At 40.7% G+C, this 19,731-nt stretch overlaps 14 non-coding genes across 14 annotated transcripts; all 14 read right to left on the bottom strand.

Moving 5' to 3' along the window:
* Positions 1 to 48: 48 nt before the first annotated feature.
* On the bottom strand, positions 49 to 167 carry LOC131725414 (5S ribosomal RNA). Its single transcript, XR_009320620.1, has one exon. It is a non-coding gene; the product is annotated as a 5S ribosomal RNA (ribosomal RNA).
* Positions 168 to 1,881: 1,714 nt separating this feature from the next.
* LOC131725409 (U1 spliceosomal RNA) lies at positions 1,882 to 2,045 on the bottom strand. The gene has a single exon (XR_009320615.1). It is a non-coding gene; the product is annotated as a U1 spliceosomal RNA (small nuclear RNA).
* An 890-nt stretch (positions 2,046 to 2,935) lies between these two features.
* On the bottom strand, positions 2,936 to 3,054 carry LOC131725413 (5S ribosomal RNA). The gene has a single exon (XR_009320619.1). It is a non-coding gene; the product is annotated as a 5S ribosomal RNA (ribosomal RNA).
* Positions 3,055 to 4,769: 1,715 nt separating this feature from the next.
* Positions 4,770 to 4,933, bottom strand: LOC131725408 (U1 spliceosomal RNA). Its single transcript, XR_009320614.1, has one exon. It is a non-coding gene; the product is annotated as a U1 spliceosomal RNA (small nuclear RNA).
* Positions 4,934 to 5,823: 890 nt separating this feature from the next.
* LOC131725412 (5S ribosomal RNA) lies at positions 5,824 to 5,942 on the bottom strand. Its single transcript, XR_009320618.1, has one exon. It is a non-coding gene; the product is annotated as a 5S ribosomal RNA (ribosomal RNA).
* A 1,729-nt stretch (positions 5,943 to 7,671) lies between these two features.
* On the bottom strand, positions 7,672 to 7,835 carry LOC131725407 (U1 spliceosomal RNA). Its single transcript, XR_009320613.1, has one exon. It is a non-coding gene; the product is annotated as a U1 spliceosomal RNA (small nuclear RNA).
* An 890-nt stretch (positions 7,836 to 8,725) lies between these two features.
* Positions 8,726 to 8,844, bottom strand: LOC131725399 (5S ribosomal RNA). The gene has a single exon (XR_009320606.1). It is a non-coding gene; the product is annotated as a 5S ribosomal RNA (ribosomal RNA).
* Positions 8,845 to 10,558: 1,714 nt separating this feature from the next.
* On the bottom strand, positions 10,559 to 10,722 carry LOC131725405 (U1 spliceosomal RNA). Its single transcript, XR_009320611.1, has one exon. It is a non-coding gene; the product is annotated as a U1 spliceosomal RNA (small nuclear RNA).
* An 890-nt stretch (positions 10,723 to 11,612) lies between these two features.
* On the bottom strand, positions 11,613 to 11,731 carry LOC131725406 (5S ribosomal RNA). Its single transcript, XR_009320612.1, has one exon. It is a non-coding gene; the product is annotated as a 5S ribosomal RNA (ribosomal RNA).
* Positions 11,732 to 13,460: 1,729 nt separating this feature from the next.
* Positions 13,461 to 13,624, bottom strand: LOC131725404 (U1 spliceosomal RNA). The gene has a single exon (XR_009320610.1). It is a non-coding gene; the product is annotated as a U1 spliceosomal RNA (small nuclear RNA).
* Positions 13,625 to 14,514: 890 nt separating this feature from the next.
* LOC131725398 (5S ribosomal RNA) lies at positions 14,515 to 14,633 on the bottom strand. Its single transcript, XR_009320605.1, has one exon. It is a non-coding gene; the product is annotated as a 5S ribosomal RNA (ribosomal RNA).
* Positions 14,634 to 16,348: 1,715 nt separating this feature from the next.
* LOC131725403 (U1 spliceosomal RNA) lies at positions 16,349 to 16,512 on the bottom strand. Its single transcript, XR_009320609.1, has one exon. It is a non-coding gene; the product is annotated as a U1 spliceosomal RNA (small nuclear RNA).
* Positions 16,513 to 17,402: 890 nt separating this feature from the next.
* On the bottom strand, positions 17,403 to 17,521 carry LOC131725395 (5S ribosomal RNA). Its single transcript, XR_009320602.1, has one exon. It is a non-coding gene; the product is annotated as a 5S ribosomal RNA (ribosomal RNA).
* A 1,729-nt stretch (positions 17,522 to 19,250) lies between these two features.
* LOC131725402 (U1 spliceosomal RNA) lies at positions 19,251 to 19,414 on the bottom strand. Its single transcript, XR_009320608.1, has one exon. It is a non-coding gene; the product is annotated as a U1 spliceosomal RNA (small nuclear RNA).
* Between the last annotated feature and the right edge of the window lie 317 nt (positions 19,415 to 19,731).

Below are 19,731 nucleotides of genomic sequence, written 5' to 3'. Positions count from 1 at the left end.
CATAAATAACAAGGGAAATAGCACCCCCTGTCAAGCTGCAGAAAGAAAAGCTTACAGCACCTGGTATTCCCAGGCGGTCTCCCATCCAAGTACTAACCAGGCCCGACCTTGCTTAGCTTCCGAGATCAGACGAGATCGGGCGTTCTCAAGGTGGTATGGCCGTAAGCGAACGACAATCTTGGTTTATCTCTTTCATAGTATTAAGTTAATATCATTCATGCAATGACAGGTTGGGGGAGGGATTTCCAGATCTCTAATTTGTCACAAACGTTAACATTTAAGCAGCTCTGGGCTCCACGTGTGCGGGCCCGTGTGTCTGTGTGTGTATATATATATATAACAGCGTTAAAAGTGCCATTAGATTCTTGCGAAATTGTATGTTCACAAAGTAGTAGCCACACGTTGGCATTGAAAGTGTTAAGTTCTCAAAGGCATCCATTTTGTATATTACCCTCTTTTAGTTTGAATCTGCAGCAGTGTTGTAATGGATCTCAGCTGTACTACTGAGCTGTGTTGCCGTTGGAGGACTGTATGCCCTGAAACCAATTTGATGTTTATTCTACAAAATAAATCCCCCTTTCAAACAACTCGTGTGGTTCTTTAGGCTGAGCAGTACGGCAAGGGTCCCTCTCCTCCAGTTAGAGACAGCATACATGTGGTTACATGATACATGGATGAAGGCTTATTGTGACCTGTTCGACTCCTCGAGACCATCACTTTCAATTCAAACACAAAATGTCTCGTTTTCAATCGCTCGACAACACCCACAGTACAGAAATGTGCATTAATGATCAACAAAATGAGAATACGTTAAAAAAAAAAAAAAGATGTAAAGCTGGTAGATTCGTATCTCAGAGGAACGGGAAATTTAAAGGCAATCATCTAAATAAAGCTGAATCAATAACGGATAACGACATAGAACGTCTGTACAGAACTGAAACACTATGTTTTAAAAAAACAACTGTACCGCTGAACCTCGTCTTCTTTAATATTAGCAACTTTGTAACTTTGATACACGTGCCGCTGACTCGTTACTTTGTCTTCTCAAGATGAAACACTTCACAATACATGTACATAAAACACTTTGGTACTTTCTAGAACATTATACGCTCCGAAAGAAAAAACAAAATCTCATTCCCAGTCTGACAGAGCCACCTGCTGGAGATATATAGATAATCGCTAATTGCTTTCAATACCTGTGTTTTTAACTTTGACTATAACATCAGGGGAGAGCGCGAACGCGATTGCAGCCCTGCTTGTAAATCTGCTTGTATGTGGTTTTATGTTGTCTAATTAAAGTGTTTGTCTGCCAAGATATGTTTTAAGGGGCTTAGTGGTCAGGTGGTTAAAGAAAAGCTCTTGTTACCGGGAGGTTCCTGGTTCAATCCCAGCTCAGCCACTGGCTCATTGTGTGTGACCCTGTCCCTGAGCAAGTCCCTTAACCTCCTTGTGCTCCTTCCTTCAAATGAGATGTAAAACCCAGGTCCTATTGTAAGTGACTCTGCAGCAGCAGCAGCAGCAGCAGCAGTTGTGATGCACAGTTTATCTGAATAAAAAACATCAACTAAATAAATAAAACTGATAAGCTCGAAAATGATTTCCAATTATTTAAAATAAAAATAAAAACTTTGATACAGACACTGCTGAGTCTTTACTTTTAGTCTTGTCAATAAAAAATAACGAAACATGGAAATAGATGTGCAGGAACCACGTAGCTATTTATTTGACAGTCAGAAAGCTAAAAACATTGAGCTCCTTTTAAAGAAAACCTGACTCCCTGTGTGACGAAGCCGCCTGCCGGAGAGTTGTTGAATAACTAGTGAGTGAGTGAGTTCCTTCCTCCGACGGGTTCGTGTTTGTTTCTGTCTTTGACCATAGTTTCAGGGGAGAGCGCGAACGCAGTCCCCCACTACCAGAAATTATGCAGTCGAGATTCCCGCATTTGGGGAATTCGCAGGGGTCAGCACAGCCGGAGTGCAATGGCCGAGCCTCGCCCTGGGTGAACCACCTTCATGATCATGGTATCTCCCCTGCCAGGTAAGTATGAGTTGTACACATTGCGAGTCGTCACCCGTCCACAAGAGACATTTTTCAAAGAAACGGTGCCTACATCTGCAATTTAAAGAAACACTCTTTTCCTAATATAACATTTTCATTGTTATCATATCGCACTTTCCAGTCTGTTGGGTGTAATGGGTTCCTTCAGTTTTCAGTATAAGTATTTATAAATTGCATTCCCGTAATGCCTCTCGGTATATATTTGCATGCGCCTTTATCATTGGAGGACAAGATGCCAGGATTTACACAGGACGACGTCATTCGTGCAGCAGCATGTGAGATGTTCCGCAAAAGAAGCGACGGGTCTGTATACACGTCTGCGTAAACGAAATAAAAAAAAATGTAACAAATGTACGACTTTCAAAAAGAAAGCAAGCAAAACATTGGTCAAACATTTGTTAAGGTCACACATAATATAAATAAACTCGAACGAATGAACGGGTCACTAAATCCGTTCTTGGTTGATATGCTCGTTTTGTTCTCTTGTTTGGCACAATAATCTAAACACGCAGTTTGTGGCTTTAAAACATGTCTCGTTCTGTTACTATAAAAAGTACTTCATCAACTTTTATTTCTTTTTTTAATTCATTAAACTAACCATAACTAGCAAAACTCGTCAGTACTTTTGTCTTAACCCTGTTCACATTTGTTTGTATCGGACCGCTACTGGTAGTTTCGGCTTAGAATATAATACGATAACCCTTTCTGTCCTAACTCAGTTTTCAAAACCAGTAAAGGCCGATACAATACTTGTTCGTGTGTGGAATGGGACAAAAAAAAAACCCAAAAAAGAAAACGATGTTTAGACTTACAGCTTCCAGGTTAGTAACATAAATAACAAGGGAAATAGCGCCCCCTGTCAAGCTGCAGAAAGAAAAGCTTACAGCACCTGGTATTCCCAGGCGGTCTCCCATCCAAGTACTAACCAGGCCCGACCTTGCTTAGCTTCCGAGATCAGACGAGATCGGGCGTTCTCAAGGTGGTATGGCCGTAAGCGAACGACAATCTTGGTTTATCTCTTTCATAGTATTAAGTTAATATCATTCATGCAATGACAGGTTGGGGGAGGGATTTCCAGATCTCTAATTTGTCACAAACGTTAACATTTAAGCAGCTCTGGGCTCCACGTGTGCGGGCCCGTGTGTCTGTGTGTGTATATATATATATAACAGCGTTAAAAGTGCCATTAGATTCTTGCGAAATTGTATGTTCACAAAGTAGTAGCCACACGTTGGCATTGAAAGTGTTAAGTTCTCAAAGGCATCCATTTTGTATATTACCCTCTTTTAGTTTGAATCTGCAGCAGTGTTGTAATGGATCTCAGCTGTACTACTGAGCTGTGTTGCCGTTGGAGGACTGTATGCCCTGAAACCAATTTGATGTTTATTCTACAAAATAAATCCCCCTTTCAAACAACTCGTGTGGTTCTTTAGGCTGAGCAGTACGGCAAGGGTCCCTCTCCTCCAGTTAGAGACAGCATACATGTGGTTACATGATACATGGATGAAGGCTTATTGTGACCTGTTCGACTCCTCGAGACCATCACTTTCAATTCAAACACAAAATGTCTCGTTTTCAATCGCTCGACAACACCCACAGTACAGAAATGTGCATTAATGATCAACAAAATGAGAATACGTTAAAAAAAAAAAAAAGATGTAAAGCTGGTAGATTCGTATCTCAGAGGAACGGGAAATTTAAAGGCAATCATCTAAATAAAGCTGAATCAATAACGGATAACGACATAGAACGTCTGTACAGAACTGAAACACTGTTTTAAAAAAACAACTGTACCGCTGAACCTCGTCTTCTTTAATATTAGCAACTTTGTAACTTTGATACACGTGCCGCTGACTCGTTACTTTGTCTTCTCAAGATGAAACACTTCACAATACATGTACATAAAACACTTTGGTACTTTCTAGAACATTATACGCTCCGAAAGAAAAAACAAAATCTCATTCCCAGTCTGACAGAGCCACCTGCTGGAGATATATAGATAATCGCTAATTGCTTTCAATACCTGTGTTTTTAACTTTGACTATAACATCAGGGGAGAGCGCGAACGCGATTGCAGCCCTGCTTGTAAATCTGCTTGTATGTGGTTTTATGTTGTCTAATTAAAGTGTTTGTCTGCCAAGATATGATTTAAGGGGCTTAGTGGTCAGGTGGTTAAAGAAAAGCTCTTGTTACCGGGAGGTTCCTGGTTCAATCCCAGCTCAGCCACTGGCTCATTGTGTGTGACCCTGTCCCTGAGCAAGTCCCTTAACCTCCTTGTGCTCCTTCCTTCAAATGAGATGTAAAACCCAGGTCCTATTGTAAGTGACTCAGCAGCAGCAGCAGCAGCAGCAGCAGCAGTTGTGATGCACAGTTTATCTGAATAAAAAACATCAACTAAATAAATAAAACTGATAAGCTCGAAAATGATTTCCAATTATTTAAAATAAAAATAAAAACTTTGATACAGACACTGCTGAGTCTTTACTTTTAGTCTTGTCAATAAAAAATAACGAAACATGGAAATAGATGTGCAGGAACCACGTAGCTATTTATTTGACAGTCAGAAAGCTAAAAACATTGAGCTCCTTTTAAAGAAAACCTGACTCCCTGTGTGACGAAGCCGCCTGCCGGAGAGTTGTTGAATAACTAGTGAGTGAGTGAGTTCCTTCCTCCGACGGGTTCGTGTTTGTTTCTGTCTTTGACCATAGTTTCAGGGGAGAGCGCGAACGCAGTCCCCCACTACCAGAAATTATGCAGTCGAGATTCCCGCATTTGGGGAATTCGCAGGGGTCAGCACAGCCGGAGTGCAATGGCCGAGCCTCGCCCTGGGTGAACCACCTTCATGATCATGGTATCTCCCCTGCCAGGTAAGTATGAGTTGTACACATTGCGAGTCGTCACCCGTCCACAAGAGACATTTTTCAAAGAAACGGTGCCTACATCTGCAATTTAAAGAAACACTCTTTTCCTAATATAACATTTTCATTGTTATCATATCGCACTTTCCAGTCTGTTGGGTGTAATGGGTTCCTTCAGTTTTCAGTATAAGTATTTATAAATTGCATTCCCGTAATGCCTCTCGGTATATATTTGCATGCGCCTTTATCATTGGAGGACAAGATGCCAGGATTTACACAGGACGACGTCATTCGTGCAGCAGCATGTGAGATGTTCCGCAAAAGAAGCGACGGGTCTGTATACACGTCTGCGTAAACGAAATAAAAAAAAATGTAACAAATGTACGACTTTCAAAAAGAAAGCAAGCAAAACATTGGTCAAACATTTGTTGAGGTCACACATAATATAAATAAACTCGAACGAATGAACGGGTCACTAAATCCGTTCTTGGTTGATATGCTCGTTTTGTTCTCTTGTTTGGCACAATAATCTAAACACGCAGTTTGTGGCTTTAAAACATGTCTCGTTCTGTTACTATAAAAAGTACTTCATCAACTTTTATTTCTTTTTTTAATTCATTAAACTAACCATAACTAGCAAAACTCGTCAGTACTTTTGTCTTAACCCTGTTCACATTTGTTTGTATCGGACCGCTACTGGTAGTTTCGGCTTAGAATATAATACGATAACCCTTTCTGTCCTAACTCAGTTTTCAAAACCAGTAAAGGCCGATACAATACTTGTTCGTGTGTGGAATGGGACAAAAAAAAAACCCAAAAAAGAAAACGATGTTTAGACTTACAGCTTCCAGGTTAGTAACATAAATAACAAGGGAAATAGCGCCCCCTGTCAAGCTGCAGAAAGAAAAGCTTACAGCACCTGGTATTCCCAGGCGGTCTCCCATCCAAGTACTAACCAGGCCCGACCTTGCTTAGCTTCCGAGATCAGACGAGATCGGGCGTTCTCAAGGTGGTATGGCCGTAAGCGAACGACAATCTTGGTTTATCTCTTTCATAGTATTAAGTTAATATCATTCATGCAATGACAGGTTGGGGGAGGGATTTCCAGATCTCTAATTTGTCACAAACGTTAACATTTAAGCAGCTCTGGGCTCCACGTGTGCGGGCCCGTGTGTCTGTGTGTGTATATATATATATAACAGCGTTAAAAGTGCCATTAGATTCTTGCGAAATTGTATGTTCACAAAGTAGTAGCCACACGTTGGCATTGAAAGTGTTAAGTTCTCAAAGGCATCCATTTTGTATATTACCCTCTTTTAGTTTGAATCTGCAGCAGTGTTGTAATGGATCTCAGCTGTACTACTGAGCTGTGTTGCCGTTGGAGGACTGTATGCCCTGAAACCAATTTGATGTTTATTCTACAAAATAAATCCCCCTTTCAAACAACTCGTGTGGTTCTTTAGGCTGAGCAGTACGGCAAGGGTCCCTCTCCTCCAGTTAGAGACAGCATACATGTGGTTACATGATACATGGATGAAGGCTTATTGTGACCTGTTCGACTCCTCGAGACCATCACTTTCAATTCAAACACAAAATGTCTCGTTTTCAATCGCTCGACAACACCCACAGTACAGAAATGTGCATTAATGATCAACAAAATGAGAATACGTTAAAAAAAAAAAAAAGATGTAAAGCTGGTAGATTCGTATCTCAGAGGAACGGGAAATTTAAAGGCAATCATCTAAATAAAGCTGAATCAATAACGGATAACGACATAGAACGTCTGTACAGAACTGAAACACTATGTTTTAAAAAAACAACTGTACCGCTGAACCTCGTCTTCTTTAATATTAGCAACTTTGTAACTTTGATACACGTGCCGCTGACTCGTTACTTTGTCTTCTCAAGATGAAACACTTCACAATACATGTACATAAAACACTTTGGTACTTTCTAGAACATTATACGCTCCGAAAGAAAAAACAAAATCTCATTCCCAGTCTGACAGAGCCACCTGCTGGAGATATATAGATAATCGCTAATTGCTTTCAATACCTGTGTTTTTAACTTTGACTATAACATCAGGGGAGAGCGCGAACGCGATTGCAGCCCTGCTTGTAAATCTGCTTGTATGTGGTTTTATGTTGTCTAATTAAAGTGTTTGTCTGCCAAGATATGATTTAAGGGGCTTAGTGGTCAGGTGGTTAAAGAAAAGCTCTTGTTACCGGGAGGTTCCTGGTTCAATCCCAGCTCAGCCACTGGCTCATTGTGTGTGACCCTGTCCCTGAGCAAGTCCCTTAACCTCCTTGTGCTCCTTCCTTCAAATGAGATGTAAAACCCAGGTCCTATTGTAAGTGACTCAGCAGCAGCAGCAGCAGCAGCAGCAGCAGTTGTGATGCACAGTTTATCTGTAAGTTGCTTTGAATAAAAAACATCAACTAAATAAATAAAACTGATAAGCTCGAAAATGATTTCCAATTATTTAAAATAAAAATAAAAACTTTGATACAGACACTGCTGAGTCTTTACTTTTAGTCTTGTCAATAAAAAATAACGAAACATGGAAATAGATGTGCAGGAACCACGTAGCTATTTATTTGACAGTCAGAAAGCTAAAAACATTGAGCTCCTTTTAAAGAAAACCTGACTCCCTGTGTGACAAAGCCGCCTGCCGGAGAGTTGTTGAATAACTAGTGAGTGAGTGAGTTCCTTCCTCCGACGGGTTCGTGTTTGTTTCTGTCTTTGACCATAGTTTCAGGGGAGAGCGCGAACGCAGTCCCCCACTACCAGAAATTATGCAGTCGAGATTCCCGCATTTGGGGAATTCGCAGGGGTCAGCACAGCCGGAGTGCAATGGCCGAGCCTCGCCCTGGGTGAACCACCTTCATGATCATGGTATCTCCCCTGCCAGGTAAGTATGAGTTGTACACATTGCGAGTCGTCACCTGTCCACAAGAGACATTTTTCAAAGAAACGGTGCCTACATCTGCAATTTAAAGAAACACTCTTTTCCTAATATAACATTTTCATTGTTATCATATCGCACTTTCCAGTCTGTTGGGTGTAATGGGTTCCTTCAGTTTTCAGTATAAGTATTTATAAATTGCATTCCCGTAATGCCTCTCGGTATATATTTGCATGCGCCTTTATCATTGGAGGACAAGATGCCAGGATTTACACAGGACGACGTCATTCGTGCAGCAGCATGTGAGATGTTCCGCAAAAGAAGCGACGGGTCTGTATACACGTCTGCGTAAACGAAATAAAAAAAAATGTAACAAATGTACGACTTTCAAAAAGAAAGCAAGCAAAACATTGGTCAAACATTTGTTGAGGTCACACATAATATAAATAAACTCGAACGAATGAACGGGTCACTAAATCCGTTCTTGGTTGATATGCTCGTTTTGTTCTCTTGTTTGGCACAATAATCTAAACACGCAGTTTGTGGCTTTAAAACATGTCTCGTTCTGTTACTATAAAAAGTACTTCATCAACTTTTATTTCTTTTTTTAATTCATTAAACTAACCATAACTAGCAAAACTCGTCAGTACTTTTGTCTTAACCCTGTTCACATTTGTTTGTATCGGACCGCTACTGGTAGTTTCGGCTTAGAATATAATACGATAACCCTTTCTGTCCTAACTCAGTTTTCAAAACCAGTAAAGGCCGATACAATACTTGTTCGTGTGTGGAATGGGACAAAAAAAAAACCCAAAAAAGAAAACGATGTTTAGACTTACAGCTTCCAGGTTAGTAACATAAATAACAAGGGAAATAGCACCCCCTGTCAAGCTGCAGAAAGAAAAGCTTACAGCACCTGGTATTCCCAGGCGGTCTCCCATCCAAGTACTAACCAGGCCCGACCTTGCTTAGCTTCCGAGATCAGACGAGATCAGGCGTTCTCAAGGTGGTATGGCCGTAAGCGAACGACAATCTTGGTTTATCTCTTTCATAGTATTAAGTTAATATCATTCATGCAATGACAGGTTGGGGGAGGGATTTCCAGATCTCTAATTTGTCACAAACGTTAACATTTAAGCAGCTCTGGGCTCCACGTGTGCGGGCCCGTGTGTCTGTGTGTGTATATATATATATAACAGCGTTAAAAGTGCCATTAGATTCTTGCGAAATTGTATGTTCACAAAGTAGTAGCCACACGTTGGCATTGAAAGTGTTAAGTTCTCAAAGGCATCCATTTTGTATATTACCCTCTTTTAGTTTGAATCTGCAGCAGTGTTGTAATGGATCTCAGCTGTACTACTGAGCTGTGTTGCCGTTGGAGGACTGTATGCCCTGAAACCAATTTGATGTTTATTCTACAAAATAAATCCCCCTTTCAAACAACTCGTGTGGTTCTTTAGGCTGAGCAGTACGGCAAGGGTCCCTCTCCTCCAGTTAGAGACAGCATACATGTGGTTACATGATACATGGATGAAGGCTTATTGTGACCTGTTCGACTCCTCGAGACCATCACTTTCAATTCAAACACAAAATGTCTCGTTTTCAATCGCTCGACAACACCCACAGTACAGAAATGTGCATTAATGATCAACAAAATGAGAATACGTTAAAAAAAAAAAAAAGATGTAAAGCTGGTAGATTCGTATCTCAGAGGAACGGGAAATTTAAAGGCAATCATCTAAATAAAGCTGAATCAATAACGGATAACGACATAGAACGTCTGTACAGAACTGAAACACTATGTTTTAAAAAAACAACTGTACCGCTGAACCTCGTCTTCTTTAATATTAGCAACTTTGTAACTTTGATACACGTGCCGCTGACTCGTTACTTTGTCTTCTCAAGATGAAACACTTCACAATACATGTACATAAAACACTTTGGTACTTTCTAGAACATTATACGCTCCGAAAGAAAAAACAAAATCTCATTCCCAGTCTGACAGAGCCACCTGCTGGAGATATATAGATAATCGCTAATTGCTTTCAATACCTGTGTTTTTAACTTTGACTATAACATCAGGGGAGAGCGCGAACGCGATTGCAGCCCTGCTTGTAAATCTGCTTGTATGTGGTTTTATGTTGTCTAATTAAAGTGTTTGTCTGCCAAGATATGTTTTAAGGGGCTTAGTGGTCAGGTGGTTAAAGAAAAGCTCTTGTTACCGGGAGGTTCCTGGTTCAATCCCAGCTCAGCCACTGGCTCATTGTGTGTGACCCTGTCCCTGAGCAAGTCCCTTAACCTCCTTGTGCTCCTTCCTTCAAATGAGATGTAAAACCCAGGTCCTATTGTAAGTGACTCTGCAGCAGCAGCAGCAGCAGCAGCAGTTGTGATGCACAGTTTATCTGAATAAAAAACATCAACTAAATAAATAAAACTGATAAGCTCGAAAATGATTTCCAATTATTTAAAATAAAAATAAAAACTTTGATACAGACACTGCTGAGTCTTTACTTTTAGTCTTGTCAATAAAAAATAACGAAACATGGAAATAGATGTGCAGGAACCACGTAGCTATTTATTTGACAGTCAGAAAGCTAAAAACATTGAGCTCCTTTTAAAGAAAACCTGACTCCCTGTGTGACGAAGCCGCCTGCCGGAGAGTTGTTGAATAACTAGTGAGTGAGTGAGTTCCTTCCTCCGACGGGTTCGTGTTTGTTTCTGTCTTTGACCATAGTTTCAGGGGAGAGCGCGAACGCAGTCCCCCACTACCAGAAATTATGCAGTCGAGATTCCCGCATTTGGGGAATTCGCAGGGGTCAGCACAGCCGGAGTGCAATGGCCGAGCCTCGCCCTGGGTGAACCACCTTCATGATCATGGTATCTCCCCTGCCAGGTAAGTATGAGTTGTACACATTGCGAGTCGTCACCCGTCCACAAGAGACATTTTTCAAAGAAACGGTGCCTACATCTGCAATTTAAAGAAACACTCTTTTCCTAATATAACATTTTCATTGTTATCATATCGCACTTTCCAGTCTGTTGGGTGTAATGGGTTCCTTCAGTTTTCAGTATAAGTATTTATAAATTGCATTCCCGTAATGCCTCTCGGTATATATTTGCATGCGCCTTTATCATTGGAGGACAAGATGCCAGGATTTACACAGGACGACGTCATTCGTGCAGCAGCATGTGAGATGTTCCGCAAAAGAAGCGACGGGTCTGTATACACGTCTGCGTAAACGAAATAAAAAAAAATGTAACAAATGTACGACTTTCAAAAAGAAAGCAAGCAAAACATTGGTCAAACATTTGTTGAGGTCACACATAATATAAATAAACTCGAACGAATGAACGGGTCACTAAATCCGTTCTTGGTTGATATGCTCGTTTTGTTCTCTTGTTTGGCACAATAATCTAAACACGCAGTTTGTGGCTTTAAAACATGTCTCGTTCTGTTACTATAAAAAGTACTTCATCAACTTTTATTTCTTTTTTTAATTCATTAAACTAACCATAACTAGCAAAACTCGTCAGTACTTTTGTCTTAACCCTGTTCACATTTGTTTGTATCGGACCGCTACTGGTAGTTTCGGCTTAGAATATAATACGATAACCCTTTCTGTCCTAACTCAGTTTTCAAAACCAGTAAAGGCCGATACAATACTTGTTCGTGTGTGGAATGGGACAAAAAAAAAACCCAAAAAAGAAAACGATGTTTAGACTTACAGCTTCCAGGTTAGTAACATAAATAACAAGGGAAATAGCACCCCCTGTCAAGCTGCAGAAAGAAAAGCTTACAGCACCTGGTATTCCCAGGCGGTCTCCCATCCAAGTACTAACCAGGCCCGACCTTGCTTAGCTTCCGAGATCAGACGAGATCGGGCGTTCTCAAGGTGGTATGGCCGTAAGCGAACGACAATCTTGGTTTATCTCTTTCATAGTATTAAGTTAATATCATTCATGCAATGACAGGTTGGGGGAGGGATTTCCAGATCTCTAATTTGTCACAAACGTTAACATTTAAGCAGCTCTGGGCTCCACGTGTGCGGGCCCGTGTGTCTGTGTGTGTATATATATATATAACAGCGTTAAAAGTGCCATTAGATTCTTGCGAAATTGTATGTTCACAAAGTAGTAGCCACACGTTGGCATTGAAAGTGTTAAGTTCTCAAAGGCATCCATTTTGTATATTACCCTCTTTTAGTTTGAATCTGCAGCAGTGTTGTAATGGATCTCAGCTGTACTACTGAGCTGTGTTGCCGTTGGAGGACTGTATGCCCTGAAACCAATTTGATGTTTATTCTACAAAATAAATCCCCCTTTCAAACAACTCGTGTGGTTCTTTAGGCTGAGCAGTACGGCAAGGGTCCCTCTCCTCCAGTTAGAGACAGCATACATGTGGTTACATGATACATGGATGAAGGCTTATTGTGACCTGTTCGACTCCTCGAGACCATCACTTTCAATTCAAACACAAAATGTCTCGTTTTCAATCGCTCGACAACACCCACAGTACAGAAATGTGCATTAATGATCAACAAAATGAGAATACGTTAAAAAAAAAAAAAAGATGTAAAGCTGGTAGATTCGTATCTCAGAGGAACGGGAAATTTAAAGGCAATCATCTAAATAAAGCTGAATCAATAACGGATAACGACATAGAACGTCTGTACAGAACTGAAACACTATGTTTTAAAAAAACAACTGTACCGCTGAACCTCGTCTTCTTTAATATTAGCAACTTTGTAACTTTGATACACGTGCCGCTGACTCGTTACTTTGTCTTCTCAAGATGAAACACTTCACAATACATGTACATAAAACACTTTGGTACTTTCTAGAACATTATACGCTCCGAAAGAAAAAACAAAATCTCATTCCCAGTCTGACAGAGCCACCTGCTGGAGATATATAGATAATCGCTAATTGCTTTCAATACCTGTGTTTTTAACTTTGACTATAACATCAGGGGAGAGCGCGAACGCGATTGCAGCCCTGCTTGTAAATCTGCTTGTATGTGGTTTTATGTTGTCTAATTAAAGTGTTTGTCTGCCAAGATATGATTTAAGGGGCTTAGTGGTCAGGTGGTTAAAGAAAAGCTCTTGTTACCGGGAGGTTCCTGGTTCAATCCCAGCTCAGCCACTGGCTCATTGTGTGTGACCCTGTCCCTGAGCAAGTCCCTTAACCTCCTTGTGCTCCTTCCTTCAAATGAGATGTAAAACCCAGGTCCTATTGTAAGTGACTCAGCAGCAGCAGCAGCAGCAGCAGCAGCAGTTGTGATGCACAGTTTATCTGTAAGTTGCTTTGAATAAAAAACATCAACTAAATAAATAAAACTGATAAGCTCGAAAATGATTTCCAATTATTTAAAATAAAAATAAAAACTTTGATACAGACACTGCTGAGTCTTTACTTTTAGTCTTGTCAATAAAAAATAACGAAACATGGAAATAGATGTGCAGGAACCACGTAGCTATTTATTTGACAGTCAGAAAGCTAAAAACATTGAGCTCCTTTTAAAGAAAACCTGACTCCCTGTGTGACAAAGCCGCCTGCCGGAGAGTTGTTGAATAACTAGTGAGTGAGTGAGTTCCTTCCTCCGACGGGTTCGTGTTTGTTTCTGTCTTTGACCATAGTTTCAGGGGAGAGCGCGAACGCAGTCCCCCACTACCAGAAATTATGCAGTCGAGATTCCCGCATTTGGGGAATTCGCAGGGGTCAGCACAGCCGGAGTGCAATGGCCGAGCCTCGCCCTGGGTGAACCACCTTCATGATCATGGTATCTCCCCTGCCAGGTAAGTATGAGTTGTACACATTGCGAGTCGTCACCTGTCCACAAGAGACATTTTTCAAAGAAACGGTGCCTACATCTGCAATTTAAAGAAACACTCTTTTCCTAATATAACATTTTCATTGTTATCATATCGCACTTTCCAGTCTGTTGGGTGTAATGGGTTCCTTCAGTTTTCAGTATAAGTATTTATAAATTGCATTCCCGTAATGCCTCTCGGTATATATTTGCATGCGCCTTTATCATTGGAGGACAAGATGCCAGGATTTACACAGGACGACGTCATTCGTGCAGCAGCATGTGAGATGTTCCGCAAAAGAAGCGACGGGTCTGTATACACGTCTGCGTAAACGAAATAAAAAAAAATGTAACAAATGTACGACTTTCAAAAAGAAAGCAAGCAAAACATTGGTCAAACATTTGTTGAGGTCACACATAATATAAATAAACTCGAACGAATGAACGGGTCACTAAATCCGTTCTTGGTTGATATGCTCGTTTTGTTCTCTTGTTTGGCACAATAATCTAAACACGCAGTTTGTGGCTTTAAAACATGTCTCGTTCTGTTACTATAAAAAGTACTTCATCAACTTTTATTTCTTTTTTTAATTCATTAAACTAACCATAACTAGCAAAACTCGTCAGTACTTTTGTCTTAACCCTGTTCACATTTGTTTGTATCGGACCGCTACTGGTAGTTTCGGCTTAGAATATAATACGATAACCCTTTCTGTCCTAACTCAGTTTTCAAAACCAGTAAAGGCCGATACAATACTTGTTCGTGTGTGGAATGGGACAAAAAAAAAACCCAAAAAAGAAAACGATGTTTAGACTTACAGCTTCCAGGTTAGTAACATAAATAACAAGGGAAATAGCACCCCCTGTCAAGCTGCAGAAAGAAAAGCTTACAGCACCTGGTATTCCCAGGCGGTCTCCCATCCAAGTACTAACCAGGCCCGACCTTGCTTAGCTTCCGAGATCAGACGAGATCAGGCGTTCTCAAGGTGGTATGGCCGTAAGCGAACGACAATCTTGGTTTATCTCTTTCATAGTATTAAGTTAATATCATTCATGCAATGACAGGTTGGGGGAGGGATTTCCAGATCTCTAATTTGTCACAAACGTTAACATTTAAGCAGCTCTGGGCTCCACGTGTGCGGGCCCGTGTGTCTGTGTGTGTATATATATATATAACAGCGTTAAAAGTGCCATTAGATTCTTGCGAAATTGTATGTTCACAAAGTAGTAGCCACACGTTGGCATTGAAAGTGTTAAGTTCTCAAAGGCATCCATTTTGTATATTACCCTCTTTTAGTTTGAATCTGCAGCAGTGTTGTAATGGATCTCAGCTGTACTACTGAGCTGTGTTGCCGTTGGAGGACTGTATGCCCTGAAACCAATTTGATGTTTATTCTACAAAATAAATCCCCCTTTCAAACAACTCGTGTGGTTCTTTAGGCTGAGCAGTACGGCAAGGGTCCCTCTCCTCCAGTTAGAGACAGCATACATGTGGTTACATGATACATGGATGAAGGCTTATTGTGACCTGTTCGACTCCTCGAGACCATCACTTTCAATTCAAACACAAAATGTCTCGTTTTCAATCGCTCGACAACACCCACAGTACAGAAATGTGCATTAATGATCAACAAAATGAGAATACGTTAAAAAAAAAAAAAAAGATGTAAAGCTGGTAGATTCGTATCTCAGAGGAACGGGAAATTTAAAGGCAATCATCTAAATAAAGCTGAATCAATAACGGATAACGACATAGAACGTCTGTACAGAACTGAAACACTATGTTTTAAAAAAACAACTGTACCGCTGAACCTCGTCTTCTTTAATATTAGCAACTTTGTAACTTTGATACACGTGCCGCTGACTCGTTACTTTGTCTTCTCAAGATGAAACACTTCACAATACATGTACATAAAACACTTTGGTACTTTCTAGAACATTATACGCTCCGAAAGAAAAAACAAAATCTCATTCCCAGTCTGACAGAGCCACCTGCTGGAGATATATAGATAATCGCTAATTGCTTTCAATACCTGTGTTTTTAACTTTGACTATAACATCAGGGGAGAGCGCGAACGCGATTGCAGCCCTGCTTGTAAATCTGCTTGTATGTGGTTTTATGTTGTCTAATTAAAGTGTTTGTCTGCCAAGATATGTTTTAAGGGGCTTAGTGGTCAGGTGGTTAAAGAAAAGCTCTTGTTACCGGGAGGTTCCTGGTTCAATCCCAGCTCAGCCACTGGCTCATTGTGTGTGACCCTGTCCCTGAGCAAGTCCCTTAACCTCCTTGTGCTCCTTCCTTCAAATGAGATGTAAAACCCAGGTCCTATTGTAAGTGACTCTGCAGCAGCAGCAGCAGCAGCAGCAGTTGTGATGCACAGTTTATCTGAATAAAAAACATCAACTAAATAAATAAAACTGATAAGCTCGAAAATGATTTCCAATTATTTAAAATAAAAATAAAAACTTTGATACAGACACTGCTGAGTCTTTACTTTTAGTCTTGTCAATAAAAAATAACGAAACATGGAAATAGATGTGCAGGAACCACGTAGCTATTTATTTGACAGTCAGAAAGCTAAAAACATTGAGCTCCTTTTAAAGAAAACCTGACTCCCTGTGTGAGGAAGCCGCCTGCCGGAGAGTTGTTGAATAACTAGTGAGTGAGTGAGTTCCTTCCTCCGACGGGTTCGTGTTTGTTTCTGTCTTTGACCATAGTTTCAGGGGAGAGCGCGAACGCAGTCCCCCACTACCAGAAATTATGCAGTCGAGATTCCCGCATTTGGGGAATTCGCAGGGGTCAGCACAGCCGGAGTGCAATGGCCGAGCCTCGCCCTGGGTGAACCACCTTCATGATCATGGTATCTCCCCTGCCAGGTAAGTATGAGTTGTACACATTGCGAGTCGTCACCCGTCCACAAGAGACATTTTTCAAAGAAACGGTGCCTACATCTGCAATTTAAAGAAACACTCTTTTCCTAATATAACATTTTCATTGTTATCATATCGCACTTTCCAGTCTGTTGGGTGTAATGGGTTCCTTCAGTTTTCAGTATAAGTATTTATAAATTGCATTCCCGTAATGCCTCTCGGTATATATTTGCATGCGCCTTTATCATTGGAGGACAAGATGCCAGGATTTACACAGGACGACGTCATTCGTGCAGCAGCATGTGAGATGTTCCGCAAAAGAAGCGACGGGTCTGTATACACGTCTGCGTAAACGAAATAAAAAAAAATGTAACAAATGTACGACTTTCAAAAAGAAAGCAAGCAAAACATTGGTCAAACATTTGTTGAGGTCACACATAATATAAATAAACTCGAACGAATGAACGGGTCACTAAATCCGTTCTTGGTTGATATGCTCGTTTTGTTCTCTTGTTTGGCACAATAATCTAAACACGCAGTTTGTGGCTTTAAAACATGTCTCGTTCTGTTACTATAAAAAGTACTTCATCAACTTTTATTTCTTTTTTTAATTCATTAAACTAACCATAACTAGCAAAACTCGTCAGTACTTTTGTCTTAACCCTGTTCACATTTGTTTGTATCGGACCGCTACTGGTAGTTTCGGCTTAGAATATAATACGATAACCCTTTCTGTCCTAACTCAGTTTTCAAAACCAGTAAAGGCCGATACAATACTTGTTCGTGTGTGGAATGGGACAAAAAAAAAACCCAAAAAAGAAAACGATGTTTAGACTTACAGCTTCCAGGTTAGTAACATAAATAACAAGGGAAATAGCACCCCCTGTCAAGCTGCAGAAAGAAAAGCTTACAGCACCTGGTATTCCCAGGCGGTCTCCCATCCAAGTACTAACCAGGCCCGACCTTGCTTAGCTTCCGAGATCAGACGAGATCGGGCGTTCTCAAGGTGGTATGGCCGTAAGCGAACGACAATCTTGGTTTATCTCTTTCATAGTATTAAGTTAATATCATTCATGCAATGACAGGTTGGGGGAGGGATTTCCAGATCTCTAATTTGTCACAAACGTTAACATTTAAGCAGCTCTGGGCTCCACGTGTGCGGGCCCGTGTGTCTGTGTGTGTATATATATATATAACAGCGTTAAAAGTGCCATTAGATTCTTGCGAAATTGTATGTTCACAAAGTAGTAGCCACACGTTGGCATTGAAAGTGTTAAGTTCTCAAAGGCATCCATTTTGTATATTACCCTCTTTTAGTTTGAATCTGCAGCAGTGTTGTAATGGATCTCAGCTGTACTACTGAGCTGTGTTGCCGTTGGAGGACTGTATGCCCTGAAACCAATTTGATGTTTATTCTACAAAATAAATCCCCCTTTCAAACAACTCGTGTGGTTCTTTAGGCTGAGCAGTACGGCAAGGGTCCCTCTCCTCCAGTTAGAGACAGCATACATGTGGTTACATGATACATGGATGAAGGCTTATTGTGACCTGTTCGACTCCTCGAGACCATCACTTTCAATTCAAACACAAAATGTCTCGTTTTCAATCGCTCGACAACACCCACAGTACAGAAATGTGCATTAATGATCAACAAAATGAGAATACGTTAAAAAAAAAAAAAAGATGTAAAGCTGGTAGATTCGTATCTCAGAGGAACGGGAAATTTAAAGGCAATCATCTAAATAAAGCTGAATCAATAACGGATAACGACATAGAACGTCTGTACAGAACTGAAACACTATGTTTTAAAAAAACAACTGTACCGCTGAACCTCGTCTTCTTTAATATTAGCAACTTTGTAACTTTGATACACGTGCCGCTGACTCGTTACTTTGTCTTCTCAAGATGAAACACTTCACAATACATGTACATAAAACACTTTGGTACTTTCTAGAACATTATACGCTCCGAAAGAAAAAACAAAATCTCATTCCCAGTCTGACAGAGCCACCTGCTGGAGATATATAGATAATCGCTAATTGCTTTCAATACCTGTGTTTTTAACTTTGACTATAACATCAGGGGAGAGCGCGAACGCGATTGCAGCCCTGCTTGTAAATCTGCTTGTATGTGGTTTTATGTTGTCTAATTAAAGTGTTTGTCTGCCAAGATATGATTTAAGGGGCTTAGTGGTCAGGTGGTTAAAGAAAAGCTCTTGTTACCGGGAGGTTCCTGGTTCAATCCCAGCTCAGCCACTGGCTCATTGTGTGTGACCCTGTCCCTGAGCAAGTCCCTTAACCTCCTTGTGCTCCTTCCTTCAAATGAGATGTAAAACCCAGGTCCTATTGTAAGTGACTCAGCAGCAGCAGCAGCAGCAGCAGCAGCAGTTGTGATGCACAGTTTATCTGTAAGTTGCTTTGAATAAAAAACATCAACTAAATAAATAAAACTGATAAGCTCGAAAATGATTTCCAATTATTTAAAATAAAAATAAAAACTTTGATACAGACACTGCTGAGTCTTTACTTTTAGTCTTGTCAATAAAAAATAACGAAACATGGAAATAGATGTGCAGGAACCACGTAGCTATTTATTTGACAGTCAGAAAGCTAAAAACATTGAGCTCCTTTTAAAGAAAACCTGACTCCCTGTGTGACAAAGCCGCCTGCCGGAGAGTTGTTGAATAACTAGTGAGTGAGTGAGTTCCTTCCTCCGACGGGTTCGTGTTTGTTTCTGTCTTTGACCATAGTTTCAGGGGAGAGCGCGAACGCAGTCCCCCACTACCAGAAATTATGCAGTCGAGATTCCCGCATTTGGGGAATTCGCAGGGGTCAGCACAGCCGGAGTGCAATGGCCGAGCCTCGCCCTGGGTGAACCACCTTCATGATCATGGTATCTCCCCTGCCAGGTAAGTATGAGTTGTACACATTGCGAGTCGTCACCTGTCCACAAGAGACATTTTTCAAAGAAACGGTGCCTACATCTGCAATTTAAAGAAACACTCTTTTCCTAATATAACATTTTCATTGTTATCATATCGCACTTTCCAGTCTGTTGGGTGTAATGGGTTCCTTCAGTTTTCAGTATAAGTATTTATAAATTGCATTCCCGTAATGCCTCTCGGTATATATTTGCATGCGCCTTTATCATTGGAGGACAAGATGCCAGGATTTACACAGGACGACGTCATTCGTGCAGCAGCATGTGAGATGTTCCGCAAAAGAAGCGACGGG

This window comes from Acipenser ruthenus, unplaced genomic scaffold (genome assembly GCF_902713425.1).
Source record: "Acipenser ruthenus unplaced genomic scaffold, fAciRut3.2 maternal haplotype, whole genome shotgun sequence".
NCBI classification, from domain to species: domain Eukaryota; kingdom Metazoa; phylum Chordata; class Actinopteri; order Acipenseriformes; family Acipenseridae; genus Acipenser; species Acipenser ruthenus.
This window is presented reverse-complemented; position numbering and strand designations above follow the sequence as displayed.